The sequence below is a fragment of the Lepidochelys olivacea genome (assembly GCF_965140295.1).
Source record: "Lepidochelys olivacea isolate rLepOli2 genome assembly, chromosome: 7".
NCBI classification, from domain to species: Eukaryota; Metazoa; Chordata; order Testudines; family Cheloniidae; genus Lepidochelys; species Lepidochelys olivacea.
The window spans coordinates 54529543-54553172 of NC_140417.1; the positions used below are offsets into that span (position 1 = coordinate 54529543).

The window sequence follows — 23630 nt, forward strand, 5'->3', positions numbered from 1 at the left end:
GTTACTGATTTTGCTGCAACGTGTTCCTCCACAGAGCAGTCTGGTTACCCAGGACTAAGGTGACTGACTGATAAGGGTCAAGAATGTGTTTACTTGTAGTATAAGTGAGCTTAATAGCCCAGGACAATATGTGCAGTTATACTAGGATCCCCGTGCTGTTCAGATGCACATTAAGCCACCAAGAGACATATTGGAACTCCACACTGGGCAATCAATCAGATTCCTCCTTTTATCCAGCACATTTTAGAACCTAAATTTAACCCAGTAGCAAGCCAAGACAAAGCAACAACCTATCGGCAAGGGGCAAAGAGGAGGAGGAGGAGGAGAGAGAGCTAACAAAGAACCTTAATGGCCATGGCAAGCGAGATCACCTAATACAGTTACTGTACTGCAGCCTCTCCATCCATCCCCTCTCCTGCAGCATGGCTCTTGCAGATGAAGATTTTCTAAATCAACAGTCAAACGACAGTGCACAAAAGCAAGCCAGAGAAAAGATCCCTTGTACCTGCCAGAGTACAAACTACAATCGATGTGAAATACTACAAACGCTTTCCAACTCCCTACCTTTAAAAGGCGCATTTCAAAGTGAAGTGGGATCTCTCCAAGGTGTCCAGGAAGCTTGGTCTGTTAACTCTGACAGCCAGCAAGCCAAGGAAACACACCCGAGAAAAAGGGGAAGTGAGGAAAAGCACAAGCCCTAAAGAAAATCTTCACAAAGACATGTAAGCAGCGAGCTGGCCCTTCCTGAATAGGCAGCTGGGCTGCACAGCCGGTGGATGGCTGAACAGTCGTTTGTAGCAGTGGATCTCTTCTCTTTTCTTGGAGTTGCCAAAACCTCTCAAATCAGTGTGTGAACATGAGGATACTGGAATTTTACACACACACAAAGAGAAATGTAGATAAATTTATACTGAAAGCAAGAGCTTCACTGCTGAGCATGGTGAGCACCAGACAGATAGCAATCAGCATGCAAGGAAGGCTGTCTGCAGCCACAGGTGAGCAAAGCAGGGTCCTATATAACAGAGGGTCCAACAGCACAGATCTTTTCACCTCGTTTCTCAGGTCCTATCTGAAAAGCTTCCATCTTACTCTCTGAAATCCCAGAAATAAAGTAGGGATACTGGTGTCCAGAGGGAGGCAGAGAGAAGCCTGGTCCAGTATTCAGGGAGTTGTGGCATGACGCAGTCGTCAGGCACTCCTGTGGGATAGGGAATCACAGATTAAATTCCTTGTCCTTTTACACATGCCGTGTATCTACTCACAGGAGGGCTTTGAACTCCACTTGCACAGCAGGGGAGGGAATCTGGCAGCGGTTCAAAAGCATTGCTTGTGAAGCCACTAAACAAGCTCACCGTTGGTTCCGACACAGAACGAGATGCAGAGAATCCCCCAGCCCCTCAGAGACAGCACAGCCTGGTGCTGCACCACTGGAAACGAGTTCGCCTTTTGTTTCAACGGGGAGAGAATCCGGAAGAGGAAAACGAAAAATGTAGTGCCAGGGAGAGTGAATGACAGCATGAAAAGCCACATCAATCAGATAAAGAGCGAGGGAGGGATAGGGATGGGAGGAATGGAGCCCACACAGACAGCAGCGCCTGACACTCCAGTACACATTGATAGGTTGCTGGAGGAGTTTGTCTTTTGAAGCTGTCATGTGTTTATGCTGCCTTCAGATATGAAGCTCACAAGGTGAGAAGTGCTAACCTAGGAACATTTATTCACCAGTGGAAAATTACTCCTGTTGCCACACTGTAGCTTACAGCTTCACCCAAACCAATACCTGTTCTATGTACAAATCTCATAAAAAGAACAAATTTTCCATATAACACATGACCAACAAGCCTCCAGTCAAACATACTGAGGCCCTACTATAGGAATTTGGGGTTCGGGAATAAAAATGGTAAAAGGATCAATTCCTTGTGCACCAAAAGGGAGAAACAAATGTGGGGGGAAAAATCAGTACAGGAACAGGTTGTGCACGCACAAATCTAACTGTGGTTCACTAAAGCTCTGAGCCCCATGATAGACTGATATATGAGGGGGTCCTATTTTAAAATGGAATTAGAAATAGGAGTCTAGAGCAATGCAGGGGGAAGCATGGTTATGACTAGATGTAAAGCTCTGTATATGCTTAAAGTTTTATTCTTTGATAGGCAGAGCATCAGGGCAAGGGGGTTTCAGACAGGACGACACATGGGGATAGCTCTCCAGAGAGGTTAGTTTAACTGATAGCGATAGAGAGCACAAAACTAACAGTTCAGTAATGAGACACCAAAATCTTACAATGAAGTGAAAACAGAAGAACGCAGAGAAACCAGGGAACATTATGAAAGGATGTTAAAGAAAACATCACAGGAGACCTAAGCCTGATTGATTTAGGCAAAGCACCCTCTGTTAGCTGAAGACAGCATCTTTCAAGGCTTTTCCAACAGCTACGTACAGTGCTAGAGCAAGAGACACTAGGCCAGTTAGACTGTTTGGGTCACCTGCTCTGATTCTTGGACTTTGCAGGATGTCTCCCTCTTCTACACATACCAGCATCTTGTATCTAAGTTGATCATAAGAAAGTGCAGTGATGGCACCTTGAACACCTCTGCTGGGATTCTTTTCCACTGTCTCATGGTTGGCTAGGACAAAGAGCAACAGCCTGAAGCTAAATGAAGAAAAGTTTAGGTTAGTATCAGGTCCAGACTATTTTCTGTTTGGATTGAATTATAAAACAAACAGAGTGGGTTACCTATTACTATATATTTTATTCTTTACTTCCTGTTCTATGCTGTTGTAATGCCATGCTGGGTGCTGTTTTACCCATGAAGTGGGTGAATTTCAGTGGCATTGCAGGTTAAATAAAGTCTGCTGCAGTTTCCACGGCATGCATCCGATGAAGTGAGCTGTAGCTCACGAAAGCTCATGCTCAAATAAATTGGTTAGTCTCTAAGGTGCCACAAGTACTCCTTTTCTTATTGCAGGTTAAGTGATTCTTATACATAGATTTGAAAAGCACACTGGAGTCATTCAGAAAGAAAAGTACTATCTAGGTTACGAAGACGTTATTGCCAAGCAATGGATAAAAGACACTATGCACTCAAGGAATCAATCCCTCAAAAGGAACAAATATATTAAGTTAAGAGGATATCCTAAACCTTTTTAAAAAATGTGTTCCACAGCTAAAAGTGAACACTATCTATACTGCCACTGTGCTCCAAGTGTTTTCACTAATACGCCACCACCACTGTTGTTTTACTTTGAAAGTTAATTAGAGGCAATAAAACCATTGAGGGAGAGACTTCCCTTTACACCTAACTAAACATGTTTCAATCTTTAGCTTCAAGACACTGATCCCATCTCCTGTGACTGTTAATGAATTACTTCCCTCGAAGTTATTGTATGCAAAAAAATTATGTTAAAATCCCTCAGCACTGCATTAATGGCATGGAAGTCAGCAAATTCACTGCAAACCTTTCCTGGCTCCACACTATTTAGGAATAATTTTCAGAAGAGACAAGATTTACTTTATAAGTTCTCTTTAAGCTCTTGGGTACACTTCCCCCAAGCCTACATATTTATATAGATACAGGTTTGCTGGATACTCGTTAACCATCTCTTTAATTCTATTCAGTCGAAAAAGATTAGAGAAAGCCTTTAATGTTCTTGTGTATCTGTCATAATGGCCAACTTTATGCTCAGTGCTGGAACTACAATTCCCAGCCTACCGTCCAAAGACTAGATCCTTCTCATGCTGGAAAGAAAGCCTCTTTCCCCCAAACTGTCACTTGGGTTGTCCCATACTTCCTGCAAGTAAAGAGGAATTTAGGTCAGCAACATCACCACCATTACGCATCCTTGGGTGGTTTGCACACTAAACTACCTTTCCATCTGCCTTATCCAGCTTTAGACATTAGGATCTTGGCATCAGGTAAATACCAGGAGGTTCAAGGGAGAAGCCCTGGGAGAAGCAATTAGCTCTGCCTACCCAGGCCGCAGGCTCTAGCGCAGTAAAGAGATATTTCCACACACCTTCACTACAAGGAATGGGGTGCTCCCCCTTTCAGGGCTCTGAACTAAAGCCCGGGGAAAACACGGTGTGTGCTGCTATCATCACAATCACCACCTTGTCTACCTCAATTCAGAGACCACCTCCTTTGAAAAATTCCACGGTCACAAAGACTATGACAAGTTACAGGAAAATAGGGTGGAGGGCTCTCTGTAATACTCTGCACTATGTCTACAATAGGACTGGTTTACGAGTACAGGTATACTAGTGTGCATGCTGTCACAGTTCAGGGCAAATGCACCTGTATTCCCTCTCCAGGGTCCCTTGAGAGCACCAACTCTAGGCTTGCTGCTCAGCAGTCACCATCTCTCTTGGATAGAGACCTGTCTCTCTCTCCCTTCCAACTGGGATTTTTCTCAGGATGCACAGTTCCCTGTCTACACTGTGATATTTGTGGCAAGCCAGACTGCCTAAATATTCCTGCATCTGATCTTTGCCTTCTCTCTGAAGACTATGAACAGCTGTAATTGCCAGCAGCTATGTGTTATCACGCAGCTCTTTATAAGCAAGCACATTTATTCTTAAGGTGAAAGCATTACAGAGAAAACATATAAATAATAAAAGTTTCTTTACGCAGGCTAAAAGCTTACTAGAGGTCAGCTATCCGTCTTACGGGGTCTCAGTAGGCCAATGTCCTCCAACCCTTCCCAGGAAGGACTGGGCCTCCTGGGACAGAAGGTCCTGTCAATTCACTAGATCAGAAAAAGGGCCTTGAGTCAGTTTGAACTCAGGCCATTTATCCAAAAGCCCCTTCTTTGTCAAGTCAGTCCCTGGAGAATCCAGTTTGAACTCATACATCTGAGTTTCTCCAGGTGGTGGAACTTCTCTGAAGGTGTTACAACCTGAATGAATTTGTCTAATCACGCCATACTGTTAATTATTCTTGGAGGTGGTGTGGTCACCTCTCACAGACCCTGGCCTACAATGATACATAAACTTTTAAAAGTAAGATTTCCCAAAGATATTGCAAGCAATTGCTATACCTGTCATGGATACAACTATACCTACAAAGCTGAGCTTTGTACCAGTCTCATAAAACCATGCACCACGAGCAGAACAGGCTACACTAGTAAAATCAGTTTTGCCAGTATAACTGTGCCTACTACACGAGTAGCTTTTGTTGGCATAGCATCGGTTAGGAACCACACCTCTTCACACTCCTAACAGACATAGCTATGCCAGTCTTCGAAAGCTCAGATCTACAAGATAGGCTTTCTCTGCTACCCTCAAATGACCGACTGCCTCTAGAGGGAGAGTTTTGATAAACCAGGTATTTTAATCATTGCAGTGAGGGCTGAAGCAGGATCTCACTGCTGTATAATACATTATGGTAACATTGGGGAAGAGGAAAGTAAACCTCAATCTCCTCACAGGCTTGGTACTCCAGCCAAACAAAAACCTTTCTCTAATCACTGAAGCAGTGATTTGGGAGAATCACTGAGAACTACAGAAGAGCTGTGTTCATTCTGGAGATGAAACTAGTTTAACCCTTATCTATCCCCCTCTCTTTGGCTACCAATATTGAGCTTTAAAACTGAAAATTCTAGCTGACAGCAGAGAGTGCAAGGACAGAGGATGTTATTGGCCTCTGCAACCCTCCAACCCAAGCAAAGATTATCTTTATAAAAATATTACCACAATGGCCCCAAACAGTACACCTGACATGTTCTGGCTCATTGCTGTGCAACAGCACAGTTGTGGGGATGTTTCGTTAAAGGACAGTGAGAGTTCTGAGTCCATCACAGCAGCTAACCCTGCATGCAGACCCAGCCTGCAACTTCAGAGTCCTTATTTAATCAGCACAGAAGCAGCAGCAAGGTAAATATGTTTGGGGTTAGTGGCCTTGTTTGTAGCTAATCCAATCCTAGTAAATTAAACAAAAGGGAGCAAAACCCCATCCTCCCAAGTAAATCTCTTAATAGATCTAGATTAAGATCTCAGCTTCATACCCCATGGAGTCCTGCTAATCCTCTCTCAGATGTCCCCAGCCTTAATTGGGCTGTGCTGGCATTGGCAACTTGTTTACACGGACTTTTAAAATGACTTTAAATAGAAAAGCAAACAGCCTCTTCCTGCCCTGTCTCCCTCCCTGGAATGTCAGAGCACCAGCAAGCTTCAAAGGCAACACCACAATCAGCATATTGGGATGGACCCCAGGACAGCTCTGGAAACCTCTCTCTCAAGTCACTGGTTCCAATCCAGCCCTGGTAGCTAGTGATTGAAGATGGCACACTGGCATGTGCTACATAGGAGTGGTAGAGAATACAGGATAGCTTGTGGAAATATATCCCATTCCTTGCACAAAGAATCAATCTCAACCACTGAATATCAGCTCCTTCTCAATTTAAAGTCGGAAGTGTCTGTCAGAGTCACTTGACACACCACTTCCTCACAAAAACCAGAGAAGCTCAGTGACTCCTGACTTTGTCACTTGTGAAGGGAACAACTTGTAGGGGGGAAAAAGCAGAAGTTAAACAAGAATCATAGAATCATAGAATATCAGGGTTGGAAGGGACCCCAGAAGGTCATCTAGTCCAACCCCCTGCTCAAAGCAGGACCAATTCCCAGTTAAATCATCCCAGCCAGGGCTTTGTCAAGCCTGACCTTAAAAACCTCTAAGGAAGGAGATTCTACCACCTCCCTGGGTAACTCATTCCAGTGTTTCACCACCCTCTTAGTGAAAAAAGACCTTTTGAAGTAAGAGCACAGGCCACATCTAGATGTTGTCTTGAGGAGAACTACCGGAGTGAACACTATTCTCCGGGGCAGCATACTTTAATGGAATAGTCTCCCCATTTGCTCAAAAGAAAAACCAGTACTACTACTTCTGGTAAGGAAGGTTCAAGGAGAAGGGTGAGGGATCAGAGTGGTGAGAGAGATCAGACAGACTACAAACAACAAACTTGTGAGCTTTCGTGTAAGACAATTCTCTTTCTCCTGCAGATTTTGGCCTTGTCTACACATGGTTGTATTTGTGGTGCAGTAGGGCCCTAGTGATTCTGACACAGTATCATTACACTTGTAGCCAGCCCCATGTTTATTTTTGTTTCAGTCTTTGAGAAGTTTTCCTGGTTCAGCTTCGGGCACTTTTACTTGTAATCCACAGCCTTCCCTGCCTAGGCTACGACAACCAGCCAGGAGCAAACAGCAAGTCAAACAAAGGTTACAATAATTTGCCAAAATTGGGCACTGAATCTCCCTCTCTCAGATACACACACACACCAGTCCTATCTGTGCAAAGGGCCCCACCCCTAACTCTTAATTGTTTTGCTAGATTTTACAGGTGAGAGGCAATAACAAAGCAGGACACAAGAAGGTTTAGCTGCAGCCAGTCACATAAACCTTGAGTAAGAAATAGGTCCCAGGGACTGCAGGTGGTGAAAATTGAAATACATTCTGTCTGGTGAGAGACAGTGAGGAGCAAACCTGTTTGTATGTACATTTCTTTGGAAAAATATCAGCATCCACCGCTGTTCTCTCACAGAAAGGGCTTAAGGCGAGTTCAATGTCTTCAACACGCTCTCTGTGACAAATGCAAAATTAAATTCTTAAGCATAAATTTGGTTTTCAAATTAAAAATAAAATATCTGTGAAGGATAACCCATGTTTCCAGATTTTCCCTTGAGGGTTCCCTTTTTTGCCCTCAATGCTGTGCCATCCATACACATCTTAGTCAAGGGCTTATAATCCTGGCAACTCACACCGGAGCAAATATCTTCTATTCTTCCTTTCAGGCAGACTGCTTGGATACTGTGCAAATATAGATCAGATTGCCTTGCACCTTCCTCCATATTAAAAGCAGAATCTGGTTCTGTTAGTTCCTCCCAAAAAGTCAGAGACTTGGACTTCCTATTCACTTGCCTGGGGCTTGCTGAGGGAGGAGGGGGAATTCCCCATCCTCTCCCCCAGCCTTGAGGGGGTAAAGATAGGAGTGAGTGTTTTATCCATGGTTCTTCAACATTGTCTGGTTTTCTTGGTTCAAGGATTAATGGAGGAACTCAGTTTCTCTGTCTAAATTCTCTCTAGAATCAAGGGAAACTGTCCCAAGCACCACCTGGCCTTGGGAAGACAACAATTATATCCAATAATACTTTAATGGCATGACAAGTCACACAAGTATTGCCAATCTTCAAACATCAGAGGTAGAATCATAGAATATCAGGGTTGGAAGGGACCTCAGGAGGTCATCTAGTCCAAACCCCTGCCCAAAGCAGGGCCGATCCCCAATTAAATCATCCCAGCCAGGGCTTTGTCAAGCCTGACCTCAAAAACTTCTAAAGAAGGAGATTCCACAACCTCCCTAGGTAACGCATTCCAGCGTTTCACCGCCCTCCTAATGAAAAAGTTTTTCCTAATATCCACCTAAATCTCCCCCACTGCAACTTGAGACCATTACTCCTTGTCCTGTCATCCACTACCACTGAGAATATTCTAGATCCATCCTTTTTGGAACCCCCTTTCAGGTAGTTGAAAGCAGCTATCAAATCCCCCCTCATTCTTCTCTTCCGCAGACTAAACAATCCCAGTTCCATCAGCCTCTCCTCATAACTCATGTGTTCCAGTCCCCTAATCATTTTTGTTGCCCTCCGCTGGATGTTTTCCAATTTTTCCACATCCTTCTTGTAGTGTGGGACCCAAAAGTGGACACAGTACTCCAGATGAGGCCTCACCAATGTCGAATAGAGGGGAATGATCACGTCCCTCGATCTGCTGGCAATGCCCCTACTTATACATCCCAAAATGCCCATTGGCTTTCTTGGCAACATGGGTACACTGTTGACTCATATCCGGCTTCTCGTCCATTGTAACCCCTACTCCTTTTCTGCACAACTGCTGCCTAGCCATTCGGTCCCTAGTCTGTAGCGGTGTCTTGGATTCTTCCGTCCTAAGTGCAGGACTCTGCACTTGTCCTTGTTGAACCTCATCAGACTTCTTTTGGCTCAATCCTCCAATTTGTCTAGGTCCCTCTGTATCCTATCCCTACCCTCCAGCGCATCTACCACTCCTCCTAGTTTAGTGTCATCTGCAAACTTGCTGAGGGTGCAATCCACACCATCCTCCAGATCATTTATGAAGATATTGAACAAAACCAGCCCCAGGACCGACGCTTGGGGCACTCCACTTGATACCGGCTGCCAACTAGACATGGAGTCATTGATCACTACCCGTTGAGCTCGACAATCTAGCCAGCTTTCTATTCACCTTATAGGTGGATACTATCCACTCAATCCTAATAGGCTTGTTCTCTTTGTGGGACATTTTGGTAGATTTCCAGCTATACTGAATGTTTATGAGAAATTTTGTGTGGGGAGTGTTTCACCCACGACAATACGAGTCAAACTCAGTCATGTCCTATTTGCTGTCTTGTGAACAAAAGAGAGAAAGAAGAGTGAGTCTCTCTCATGGTACAACTACACTGCAAAAAAAATCCCCTGCCACAGTGAGTCTCAGAGCCCAGGTCACCTGACTTGGGCTTGCACTATGAGGCTAAAAAAGCGATGTGGTCGTTCCCGCTCGGGCTGGCACTCACTGCTGCAGGTTATGGGATTTTTGTTTTTTGTAGTATAGACCCTCAGTCACCTACTGAACAGGGAATCAGGGGACTAGGAATGCAGAGACTCCCAACAAAACAAAGCCCAGAGTGGTTCTTAGGACAGCATGGACGGTAATGAACATGAGATTAAAGGGGCCAGTTTAAGAGGCACAGATTCCTAAGGAAACACCTCTTTCCCTCTCTCAGGTCAAGTTACAAGTAACCCATCTCACTCCTCTTTGGACTAGAGGGCCTGTCTGATGGGTGACTATCACTTCTGGAGCCAGGAGGCTCATGTGCTCTCCCCATGTCACTGAACAGGCTGTTATAGCCTAGATATCACTTCAATCGTTAGTACTTGTGGGTGATGTGTGACAGAAAGCAGCACGCTGATCAGTTTTCCATTTGTACGATCTGTACTGTTGAGATAGGGGCAGTTGTGTAGTGGCTGCAGCAAGATGCAATCAATGGACACAAGATCACTCATCTTTTAATGACCGGTGCATAGACAGGTTCTTTTTAGCAGGCTGTCACAATTATCCCTATTCTGCCACTGATGATGTCCAAGCCTGTTAGAATGGCCCTGGGATGATCTTTGCAGCATAGCAAAGCTCAGTGCCTCAGTCAGTATTCCAAATTCCAGAAGCTGTAATATGAAGAGCTGAATATACTTTTCTAAACATGTGTATGAGCGCTGACCTGCACAAGCATGGCAACTTTGTTTTCACACCATGCAAGAAGGTGAAAGAAAGGAGAAGTCTATATTACGTTCAGATGAGAGAGCAGAAGGGAAAACTGTCTTACTGGTAACTGTGTGCCATTCTTCTTCTTCCCTATCTCAGAACAAAAAGCACTCCCACAATGAATGGAGTAACAAATACTCTATTATTTATGTTATCACAGCATCTAGGAGCCTCAGTCAAGGACCAGGACCACTGTGCTAGGCGCTGTACACACAAACAACAAAAATACAGCCCCCACCCCAAAGAGCTTACAATGTAAGCACCAAACCATGAGAGTACATTCATTTCAAAGTATAGGGCAAGAAGGGTGATGAGGGCCACAGATCAAACTACCACCTCATGTATTTAAGAGAGAGAGTGCTGCTGACATGGCATTTTCCATGCAGGGTCCTCACCTTTGGAATCCATTACCTCCCTTCCTTCAACAGAGCTCAGATTTAGTAACCTCCCAGAAAAGCTGCAGCGCCCACTTGGTGGTGCCATAAATTAATTGGGTGGGGTATATCATGGGTTTAGTTATGGATACCATGTGGGTAAGATATTGGGCACAAGTAAACAACATGCATAAATACAACTAAATGTAAATGTACACATCTGGGAACAAAGAATGTCGGCCATACTTACAGGATGGCGGACTTTGGGAAGCAGTGATTCTGAAAAACATTTGTCGGTCATGGTAGATAATCAGCTGAATATCATTGTGCAACTGGCCATAACAAGTAATGTGATCCTGGATGCATAAACAGGGGAATTTTGATTAGGAGTAGAGAGGTTATTTTACCTTTGTATTCGGCACTGATGTGGCAGCTGCTGGAACCCTGTGTCCAGTTCTGGTGCCCTCAATTCAAGAAAGATGTTGATAAATTGGAGAAGGTTTGGAGAAGAGCCATAAGAATGATTAAAGGATTTAAAAAAAAAAAACCTTATAGTCTCAAGAGCTCAATCTATTCAACTGAACAAAGAGAAGGGTAAGTAAGGGGTGACTTGATTACAGTCTATATACCTGCACGGTGAACAAATAAAGGAAACAGTCACTGTGGCACTGTACTGCAGAGTACAGCTGGATTGCCAATGCAGAATCCATTTGACAAATGGGGAAGAAGAGACTTTACAAGTTATTAGTTCAGTTTTATCTTTACTGATTTGTCAGTGGACCACTGTTGATCTAGGCTTTGCCTGAGCTAAACACATGTAAGCTCAACCCTTGTTTTGTTGTTTTGGTTTACAGTGATTTAATCTATTCTACACATGCTCTGCAGGGGGAAACCTAGACCAACAGCACTCCACAGTTACACTGTGACTAGCTGAAAACCAAATACATAATGCCAAAAACTTATTTTACAGCAACCTTGGCAGTCTTTGCTTTCTTGTGCTTTCCAGTGGGATTGCCTGGTTCTATTCTGCACTGTCAGACTGGGTCTGCTGTTGGGAAGGCAAAAGAGCAGTTAGTCATAGTTGGAATAAAGGGACTGGTCCACCCACTTCCACTTCTCTTGTATTTTGCCCTTTTCCAGCTCTTGTCTGTGTTTCTTTCTTTGTCCTTCCTGTTGGTTTTAGTAAACAGGTGAACACAATATACATATAGCAACCACTGGTTCTTCCCCCTCTTTGTCTGAGGCAGGATATGGTAGCCTGTCCTGAATTTTGTGAGACTTACCTAGTCTCACTAGAGAGATCCCATGTCCCACAGGACCACTGAAGTGCTCCCAAGATGATTTTAGACCAGTAAAATGGGGTCTCTTCATTGCATACATGCTCAGAGGTAAGGACTGCTACTTGGGCAAAACCAGATCTTGAGCATCTGAATTATTGGACTGAAGCTCTACAAGATTGGCAAGCTACAAAATGATAGTTTTTGCCAATTATGATTGAGGACACACTCCTGGAAACAGGACTCTTCAATGATCCAGCAGGTGGAAGTTGAAGCTAGACAAATTCAGATTGGAAATAAGGTGCAAATTTTTACTGGTGAAAGTAATTAACCATTTGAACAATTTACCAAGGGGCATGGTGGATTCTCCATCACTGACAATTTTTAAATCCAGATTGGCTGTTTTTCTAAAAGATCTGCTCTAGGAATTATTTGAGGGAAGTTCTATTGCCTGTGTTATACAGGAGATCAGACTAGATGATCACAATGGCTCCTTCCAGCCTGGCTTTTCTTTAAATTGTGAGGTGCTAAAAGTTTGAGATAGATTTATTTATATCAGTTTATCAGCACCGAACAGTCCTGTTTATATATATATATATATATATATATATATATATTGTGTTCACCTGTTTACTTAAACCAGCAGGAAGGACAAAGAAAGAAACACAGACAAGAGCTGGAAAAGGGCAAAATACAAGAGAAGTGGAAGTGGGTGGGCCAGTCCCTTTATTCCAACTATGACTAACTGCTCTTTTGCCTTCCCAACAGCAGATCCAGTCTGACAGTGCAGAATAGAACCAGGCAATCCCACTGGAAAGCACAAGAAAGCAAAGACTGCCAAGGTTGCTGTAAAATAAGTTTTTGGCATTATGTATTCGGTTTTCAGCTAGTCACAGTGTAACTGTGGAGTGCTGTTGGTCTAGGTTTCCCCCTGCAGAGCATGTGTAGAATAGATTAAATCACTGTAAACCAAAACAACAAAACAAGGGTTGAGCTTACATGTGCTCAGCACAGGCAAAGCCTAGATCAACAGTGGTCCACTGACAAATCAGCAAAGACAAAAAAGAACTAACAACTTGTAAAGTCTCTTCTTCCCCATTTGTCAAATGGATTCTGTATTGGCAATCCAGCTGTACTCTGCAGCACAGTGCTACAATGACTGTTTCCTCCTTATGATTAAATACAGTGATTTAGGACAGCTCTTAATTTCCACAGCAGCTTTCCTTTAACCCTGGACTTTTGATGGGACATGAAAAATGTGTGCCCTCTAACCCCTCTCTTCCCCCAGTCCCGTTGGCATTTGGAGTCAATGAAGAGAATGGTGTCATAACGGAAGGTTATCTACCTAGCTCAAGAATCATCACCACCAAAACTGTAAGGAGAACATTTCTCTTCCTGCTGCTGCTCTTCCAGTGATGTGCCACACATGATTAGGTACACAGCACTCCACTAATGAGAGTTTTATTCCCTGTCTCATTGAAAACACACTTTCTTACCTATGAATGTAGTGCAAAAGTTTTATGGAATCACAAACTTATTTTAGCCCAGAAAGGAGGCCTGATGGGTCACTCTGCCCCTCCTCCACCATCACAGACTCTGTACAGTTTATTCACATGGAGGTGTTGGGATTTGCCAAAGGAACCCTGCTCCTGCCACCATTCCCCATCCCCTAGAAATTCATTACTGGCACCAGAATCTCTGCTACACAGTTCAAGTTTCCTCTTTTCCCTTACTGGTCCCTACAGATTGCTCATGCACAATTGACAGTAACATGTATCAAAGGAGTACCGAAGTCCCACTATTACAATCAAAACACCACTGGGCAAATGCTGTGCGCAGCTAGGGATTCCCAGGTACTCCACAGTGTGTGGGCCTCGCCTTCCTCCTGCTTCTGCAGAATTAGTGGAGGAGGATACCCTGGTGCTACTTTCCAAATGGATTAAAATGTTTTATTTAACCACCCCACCATTCCCTACCTCCCCACTTTTTGTACACTGAAACTCTGCAGTAAATACCAGCCACATGCCAGCCTACTCATTTCTCTCACTTCAGTCAGTCTAACTGCATATATTGGACCAGAACAGCATTATGCTATAGTCCCTTTGTTCCCCTCTAAATTTCAGTGGCACTGAAGCTGTTGTGATCCATTCATCTAAAGTAATCTGAGAGATCCTTATCGCTGAGAACACTCATTATGCACTCTGAAGAACGGGCACTTCATCCAGGCATCTCCACACAGACTCAAGACCAAATCACCATGCACAGAACCTAGGAACCTCTGCAGAGAAAAAAAACTTTATGATCCTTGTTTTAAACAGATCACAGGAACATGCATCACCGAGACATGACTGAACTACTCCTACTCTAGCACAGAATATAGGAACTTCTACCACTCACAGACTTCAAGGTCAGAAGGCATCATGGTGATCATCTAGTCTGACTTCCTGCAGATTTCAGGCCACAGAACCTCACCCTCATCTGCAGTAACTCGGAGCCCTCCCCATCTAGTGTCCCATCACGAGCCGTTGGGAATTTTTGCTACTGGCAGTCGCTGATTGGCCACATGCCATTGTAGCAGTCCCATCATACCATCTTCTCCATAAACCTATCAAGCTCAGTCTTGAAGCCAGTTCGGTTTTTTGACCCCACTGCTCCCCTTGGAAGGCTGTTCCACAATTTCATTCCTTTCATGGTTAGAAACCTTCATCTAATTACAGGTTTCAGAGTAACAGCCGTGTTAGTCTGTATTCGCAAAAAGAAAAGGAGTACTTGTGGCACCTTAGAGACTCAAATGCTCAAATAAATTGGTTCGTCTCTAAGGTGCCACAACTACTCCTTTTCTTTTTGCTTCATCTAATTGTGAGCCTAAACTTGTTGATGGCCAATTTATAGCCATTTGTTCTTGTGTCCACATTGACACTTAACTTAAATAAACCATAGAACATTAGGGTTGGAAGAGACCTCAGGAGGTCATCTAGTCCAATCCCCTGCTCAAAACAGGATCAACACCAACTAAATCATCCCACCCAAGACTTTGTCAAGCCAGGCCTTAAAAACCTCTAAGGATGGAGATTCCACCACCTCCCTAGGTAACAACCCATTCCAGTGCTGCACCACCCTCCTAGTGAAATAGTGTTTCCTAATATCCAACCTAGACCTCCCACACTGCAACTTGAGACCATTGCTCCTTGTTCTGCTTCTTGTTCTTGTCCTCTCCCTCCCTGGTATTTATCCCTGTGATGTATTTATAGAGAGCAATCAGATCTCCCCTCACCCTTCATTTGGTTAGGCTAAACAAGCCAAGCTCTTTGAGTCTCCTCTCATAAGGTAGGGTTTCCATTCCTCGGATCAGCCTAGTAGCCCTTCTTCGCACCTGTTCTAATTTGAATTCATCTTTCCTACACATGGGAGACCAGAATTGCATACAGTGTTTCAGATGAGGTCACTAACATAGGACTGTCACTTTCCAAGTATTATAGCACCTGAAAACCTGTAAGTATCAAAGGCCTGATCCAAAGCCTATTGATTTTAACAAAGAATTCTATTGGACTTCAGCAGGCTTTGAATCAAGCTGCAAGACAGGACCGGTGCAACGCTACTGTACTACAATTCAACACCTGGGCACAAACTCACCACTCCCACTACATCACTGAAATGGATCACAGGGCTCTTTTAGCATCAGTCTTCCCCATCATCCCTCCAGACAGAAGTTCGAGAGAAAACATGAGACCTTCCCTTCAGCACTGGATTTAGAAGAACACAGTGCCATTGTTTACTTTTATGGTAGCTCCTAGAGGTCTAAATCAGGATTGGAGCCCAATTGTGCTGGGACCTGTTCAAACACAGAAGCAGATACAGTCCCTGAAGAGGGATCTTACAGCTGTTAGGCATGGTGCTATGGAGGGGTAAGAAATCTGCCTTGCAGCTGTAAATTCGTAGGAATGTTTTAGCCACCCACCCCCATCCTTCTAATTCTTATTCTGTCTGGTCCAAGTCAGAGTTACTGGATATTGAACAACATTGCCCAGAATTCTGCACACAAGGGTTGCATGTATTAAGTCCATTGGAATAAAACATTTAGCAACAAGTAAAGAGCCCTGATACAGAATGCCCATCTCGCTCAGGAGTTGTCAGAAATTCCCTTTTCACCAATTTGCCTCTATTCCCATCACATACTGACAACGGTGCTACTGAGGGCAAACAATGTGAAACTGTTTCCTCTCTAAGCCATTCTGCTTAGCTGAGAACCACTTACAAATCTGCCTTTTCATTCTTATTGGCTCAATACAAATCCAACCCCCTTCCTCCCAAAGCTGCTCCCAGTCCTCAACCTTGTATTTTGACATGAGAACATTTAAAAACTGGAATTCTGAGTAGCTTTATCTTAGCCCCCTAATCAAACCAGAGTCTCAGCACAGAGTGAGTCAAAAGACTCCAAACTCACCTCAAGTCAGTCTGAAGAAGAGGAGCTGCTCCTTGGATTTTATGCTCTCAAAGTCACAAACAATTTTCTCTGTTAAATTAAATCAGAGAAACAAGGTTTTAAAGGGTACTCCTCTCTTCCTTTCCTGAAGTCAGCTCGCAGCAGTGTTTGTAAATATTTGCTTAGCAGGAGCACCTTCACTCTCCAGAACCCAGGTAATGATTACATTACAGTAACTGAGTTATGAGGACAGAATGAGGCAATGAAAAGTCTTGCAGGCACCGGACAGGCTTCCCAGGCAGTGAAGTACAGTTGCACTTCAGTGGGCAGGATTGTGGAACACAGAGTGAGAACAGATAGAGGAGGAGCTGAGAAATGACAAACACAGAAGAAATAAGGGACCCGGGGTCACAGGGAAAATACAAAGAACAAAGGGGGAAGTAGGGGAGGAGGAATGTGGTGTGAGCTGGGAGGCTGGCAAAGAGACTGGGGAGAGCTAAGAAATCTAATGGGATTTTTCACATTTTGTCCATTAAATATAGTGCTACCTTTAACATGGTCTGTAAATCAATCTTCAAGGCTCCACCCTTTTTATTTTGGCCACACCTAATTCAGTTCAAATAGGCTTTCTTGGCATGACAAGTTATATACATGTTGATGATGTGTAAGAAAGAGTCAGACCCATATGATAAATATCAGGGCAGCTGTGACCAACCCAGATCAGGTTACACCCCCTCTCCACCTGATTACCAGTCCAGTTTTCAAACAAATAAAGATAAGAGGCTGCATTGTGAAGCTAATTTAATCTCAGGAAATTTCTGTGTATAATAAAGGGGTGATCAAGGAGAAAGCACTCAACAGAGGCTGGCTGTGTCTACACTACAGCTTACGTTGGTATAAATTATGTCGCTCAGGGGTGTGAATAAGCCATCCCCTGAGCGACATAAGTTACACCGACCTAAGTGCTGGTGTGGGCGGCGCTATGTTAGGAAGAGAGCTTCCCCTGCCGACACAGCTACCACTGCTTGCGGCGGCTGGAGTAATTAAGGCCTTGTCTACACTATAGAGTTTTGTCCACAAAAGGCAGCTTTCGTTGGCAAAATAGTAAATGCATACACATTGCAATGCGACTTTTGGTGACGAAAATGCCGTTTTGGTGACAAAATAAAACCACCCTGACAAGAGACATAAGGCTTTTTGTGCAAAATTTCTGTCACCAAAGTACCAGTCTAGACACCACTCTTGATTTTATTGCTTTAATTGGCCTCCAGGTGTCCCACATTGCCGATCCTGACCGTTCTGGTCAGCAGTTTGAACCCCGCTGCCCTGCAGCTAAGTAAACAACCATCAGCCCCTCCCACTTAGCAGCCCCAGGAATTTTTGAAATTCCATTTCCTATTGGCTCATCACATCTTCCCAGGTGACCATGGCAGGTTATCGCAGCAAATGATCTCCCGCTTGGACCACTGAGGAGTGCTGGAGCTGCTCAGTATTTGGGGAGAGAAGTCTGTGCAGTCCCAGCTTGAGCCATAGGAATTTTGATACCTACGGGCAGATTTCTCGAGGCTTGTGCGAAAAGGGCTATGATCGGGACATGCTGTAATGCAGAGCGAAGATAAAGGAGCTGAGGCAGGTGTACCATAAGGCGAGGGAGGCAAAATGTCACTTGGGCACTGCACCTAAGACCTACCGGTTCTATAAGGAGCTGGATGCTATCCTTGGTGGTGACCCCTCTTCCAACACCAGGAGCCCCATGGATACTTTGGCTGGCCTGAACGCAGTGGAAAGAGGACCTAACCCGGAGCACAAAGTCACTGATGAAGAGGTGGAGTTAGACAATGATGTGGAGCTCCCGACGGGGGTGCCTGGTGGGGCAGGCAGCCAGGAACTGTTCAGCACTCTAGAGGTGTCTAGCTAGTCTCAGCAGTTGCTTTCCGCAAGCAAGAAGCAGTAGAGGAGACGCCTGGTAAGTGGCTGTGGTTTGTGTAGTGCAGAGGTGGGTTCAGGAAATGAAATGTGAAAGGCTATCTGTGTTTCTGTGACCAGCCGAGTGTCTCCGCTTGATAAGAAAGATGGAGAAAAGAAGACATGTTCCAGGAGATACTGCACTTCTCCAATGCAGAGAAAAGGGAACACAAGAAGTGGAGGGAAGCTGAAAGGCAGGGCAGAAAAGAAAACCAGGAGTTTGTTAAGGATGCTACTGAGCGGACAATTGAAGTCATGGAGGAGCAAATGCAGATGCTGAAGTCCTTAATAATGCTACAGACTGAGCAACTGTGTGCCTCCCCTCCCCTGCAGCACATTCAGAACTCTTTTCCATGTGCTCCTAAACTCCACACGCACAGTCCTTTCCGCTTTCCGGGATTTCTCGGTTTCCCTTTACTCCACCCCCTCTGACAACTTTCACAGTGATAGCTGGACCGACACACAGCTCTGAAAGTCTGCCCTTCCCTGGTTCCTCCTTTCCCACCAAGCATCTTTGTGCATGGGTGTGTTGTTTCTTGTGCAATAAAAGCAAAGTTTTCAAATGGTAACTCATCTTTATTTGTTTCCTACAAATTGAGATAGCAGGCACTACCGATACATACATAGGCAATTTAATCATTTGCTTACTAGAATGTAAGGCCCCAAATGTCACCATTGCTTCCTAGGAAAACTATAAGTAATGTAACATTGCAGTACCAATCAGAGATGTACATTACTGGTTCTCATTTTCAGAGTGCTGCCTCAAAGCCTCCCTGATTCAAACTGCCCTCCCCTGTGCCCCTCTGATAGCCCTGATATCTGGCTGCTCAAAATCAGCAGCCAAGCGGTCCACCTCAACACTCCATCCCTGAGCAAACCTTTCACCCTTAGTATCACAAAGATTATGCAAGGTACAACTCGCAGCTATGACCATGGGAATATGATCCACATTGAGGTCTAACCTGCCATAAAGGTGTCACCAGCACACCTTTAATCTGTCAAAGGCACATTCTGCTGTCATCCGGGACCTACTCAGCCTGTTCTTGAACCGCTCCTTACTGCTGTTCAGGTTTCCTGTGTAAGGCTTCATGAGCCATGTCTGTAAGGGGTACGCTGAGTCTCCCAGGGATCACTATGGGCATTTCAACATCCTTCACTGTAATCTTCTGGTCTGGAAAGAAAGTGCATGCTTGTAGCTTTCTATACAGGATGGTGTTCCTGAAGATGCATGTGTCATGCACCTCCCCGGACCACCCCGCGTTGATGTCAGTGAAATGCCCATGGTGATCCACAAGCACCTGCTTGTGGAGAATTACCTCTTCCTGTTGATGTACTCTGTAATCAAAACTTCTTGATTTCAACAAAAACCCTATCATTAACCTAGGTAGCTGTAGGAGAGAATGCAAGCAGAAGCCCAGCAGCAGAGTGGGGGCTATCCTGTTTATTGCACTCAATGCAGCATGTATGATTACCTGCCCTGTGGGCGGGTGGCATATGTGTGCATTCGGTGCAAGGAGCTCCAGGCCCTCAGAGACTGTGTACAGGCTTTGGAGACCAGGCTGGTGGAACTGGAGGAGCTAAAGGAGGCAGAGAGGTATGTTGATGAGGCTTTCCGGGACACTGTAGATTTGTCCCACCTCCGGTCAGACAGCCCCTGCACTGTTAAGGAGGATGAAAGGCCAGAGAGGGAAAGCAGTCAACAGGAGCAGAGGGAAACCTTCCCATAGTTGGGACCCTCCTTCCAGATGATGTTGGGGTATCCTCTCGCACTGAGGTTACCTCTCCAGGGGAGGGAACTCCAGTCATTAGGAAAAGGCAGGTGTTAGTAATGGGAGATTCGATCATTAGAAACAGAGATAGCTGGGTTTGTGATGACTGGGAGAACCGTATGGTGACTTGCCCGCCCGGTGAGATGGTTGCAGATCTCTCGAGGCATCTAGATAGACTTGTGTGTAGTGCTGGGGAGGAGCCGGTGGTTGTGGTACATGTAGGTACCAATGACATAGGGAAGGGTAGGGGAGACGTCCTGGAGGCCAAATGTAGGCTGCTAGGAAAGAGACTGAAATCCAGGACCTCTATGGTCGCATTCTCAGAAATGCTACCAGTTCCATGCACAGGGCCAGGTAGGCAGGCAGAGCCTGGATGAGACGTGGATAAGACGATAGTGTAGAGAGGAGGGGTTTAGATTTATTACGAACTGGGAAAACTTTTGGGATGGGGGAGCCTATACAGGAAGGATGGGCTCCATCTAAACCAAAGTGGAGCCAGACTGCTGGCACTTAACATTAAAAAGGTTGCAGAGCAGTTTTTAAACTAAGAGATGGGGGAAAGCCAATTGCTGCAGAGGCGCACGTGGATCAGACAGAGACTTCTCTTAGAGGAGAGTCTATTGACAGAGAGTCTCTAGGTTTTAGTCAGGAGGAGAGGACGGAAGAGGATCAAGTATGGGCCAGATCAGACGAGAAACATTCACATAAAGGATCTGACACATCAGAAAAGGGCAGACAAATAAACAGTGACAAGTTTTTAAAGTGCTTGTACACAAATGCTAGAAGTCTAAATAATAAGATTGGTGAACTAGAGTACCTCATGTTAAAGAAGGATATTGATATAATAGGCATCACAGAAACCTGGTGGAGTGAGGACAATCAATGGGACACAATCATTTCAGGGTACAAAATATATCAGACGGACAGGTCCTGCAGGGAGGGGGGAGTGGCACTATACATGAAAGAAAATGTAGAATCAAATGTAATAAAAATCTTAAATGAATCCACATTTTCCATAGAATCTCTATGGATAGTAATTCCATGCTCTAATAAGAATATAACAGTAGGGATCTATTATTGACACCTGACCAGGACAATGATAGTGACAATGAAATGCTAAGGGAGATTAGAGAGGCTATCAAAATAAAGAACTCAATAATAGTGGGGGATTTCAGTTATCCCCATATTGACTGGGTATATGTCACTCAGGACGAAATGCAGAGACAAAATTTCTCGATACTTTAAATGACTGCTTCTTGGAGCAGCTGGTACAGGAACCCACAAGGGGACAGGCAACTCCTCGATCTACTCCTGAGTGGAGCGCAGGATCTGGTCCAAGAGGTGACTATAACAGGACCGCTTGGAAATAGTGACCATAATATAATAACATTTAACATTTCTGTGGTGGAAAGAACACCTCAACAGACCAACACTGTGGCATTTAATTCCAGAAAGGGGAACTATGCAAAAATGAGGAGGTTAGTTAAACAGAAATTAAAAGGTACAGTGACTAGAGTGAAATCCCTACAAGCTGCACGGACGCTTTTCAAAGACACCATAACAGAGGCTCAACTTAAATGTATACCCCAATTAAGCCACCGTGGCTTAACAACCATGTAAAAGAAGCAGTGAGAGATAAAAAGGCATCTTTTAAAAAGTGGAAGTCAAATCCTAGTGAGGTAAATAGAAAGGAGCATAAACGCTGACAAATTTGAGGGCCCTAGACAAATTAGAGGATTGGGCCAAAAGAAATCTGATGAGGTACAACAAGGACAAGAGCAGAGTCCTGCACTTAGGATGGAAGAATCCCATGCACTGCTACAGACTAGGGACCAAATGGCTAGGCAGCAGTTGTGCAGAAAAGGAGTAGGGGTTACAGTGGTCGAGAAGCTGGATGAGACTCAACAGTGTGCCGTTGTTGCCAAGAAGGCCAATGGCATTTTGGGATGTATACGTAGGGGCATTGCCAGCAGATAGAGGGATGTGATCGTTCCCTTCTATTCAACATTGGTGAGGCCTCATCTGGAGTACTGTGTCCACTTTTGGGTCCCACACTACAAGAAGGATGTGGAAAAATTGGAAAGAGTCCAGCGGAGGGCAACAAAAATGATTAGGGGACTGGAACACATGACCTATGGGGAGAAGCTGAGGGAAATGCGATTGTTTAGTCTGCGGAAGAGAAGAATGAGGGGGGGATTTGATAGCTGCTTTCAACTACCTGAAAGGGGGTTCCAAAGAGGATGGATCTAGACTGTTCTCAGTGGTAGCAGATGACAGAACGAGGAGTAATGGTCTCAAGTTGCAGTGGGGGAGGTTTAGGTTGGATATTAGGAAAAAAAATTTCACTAGGAGGGTGGTGAAACACTGAAATGCATTACCTAGGGAGGTGGTGGAATCTCCTTCTTTAGAAGTTTTTAAGGTCAGGTTTGACATAGCCCTGGCTGGGATGATTTAGTTGGGAATTGGTCCTGCTTTGAGCAGGGGGTTAGACTAGATGACCTCCTGAGGTCCCTTCCAACCCTTATATTCTATGATTCTATGAAATTAAATGTAAAAATGTAATAAGAAAAGCCAAGAAGGAGTTTGAAGAACAGCTAGCCAAAAGCTCAAAAGGTAATAACAATATGCTTTTTAAGTACATCAGAAGCAGAAGGCCTGCTAAACAGCCAGTAGGGCCCCTGGATGATCAAGATACAAAAGGAGCACTTAAAGATGACAAAGTCATTGCGGAGAAACTAAATGAATACTTTCTTCAGTCTTCACAGCTGAGGATGTTAGGGAGAGTCCCAAACCTGAGCCATCTTTTGTAGGTGACAAATCTGAGGAATTGTCACAGATTAAAGTGTCACTAGAGGAGGTTTTGGAATTAATTGAGAAACTTAACAGTAACAAGTCACCGGGACCAGATGGCATTCACCCAAGAGTTCTGAAAACTCAAAAGTGAAATTGCGGAACTATGGTTTGTAACCTGTCCTTTAAATCAGCTACTGTACCCAATGACTGGAAGATAGCTAATGGAACTCCAATATTTAAGAAGGGCTCTAGAGGTGATCCTGGAAATTCTGGCAAATCCTGGCAAGTCTAATGTCAGTACCGGGCAAATTAGTTGAAACAATCGTAAAGAATAAAACTGTCAGACACATAGAAGAACATCAATCGTTGCGCAAAAGTCAGCATGGTTTCTGTAAAGGGAGATCATGTCTTACTAATCTATTAGAATTCTTTGAGGGGGTCAACAAACGTGTGGACAAGGGAGATCCAGTGGACACAGTGTACTTAGATTTCCAGAAAGCCTTTGACAAGGTCCCTCACCAAAGGCTCTTACATAAATTAAGTTTTCATGGGACAAGAGGGAAGATCCTTTCATGGATTGAGGACTCTTTAAAAGACAGGGAACAAAGGGTAGGAATAAATGGTAAATTTTCAGAATGGAGAGGGGTAACTAGTGGTGTTTCATCCTTAGTCTGGACAAGCAACCCAAATAAAACTAGA

At 44.4% G+C, this 23630-nt stretch overlaps 1 protein-coding gene across 8 annotated transcripts in view; it reads right to left on the reverse strand.

Moving 5' to 3' along the window:
• NDST2 (N-deacetylase and N-sulfotransferase 2) overlaps positions 1-23630 on the reverse strand; it is a 231903-nt gene that overhangs the window by 56948 nt on the left and 151325 nt on the right. Inside the window, exon 4 of one of the 8 annotated variants that reach the window (XM_084633087.1) lies at positions 16426-16494. The exons of 5 other annotated variants lie outside the window; for them this stretch is intronic. The gene's annotated coding sequence lies outside the window, so the exon portion shown is untranslated. Of the gene's footprint in view, positions 1-564; positions 779-7480; positions 7502-16425; positions 16495-23630 lie in introns of those variants that run through there. 2 more of the 8 variants (XM_084633089.1, XM_084633093.1) reach the window with 2 other exon arrangements.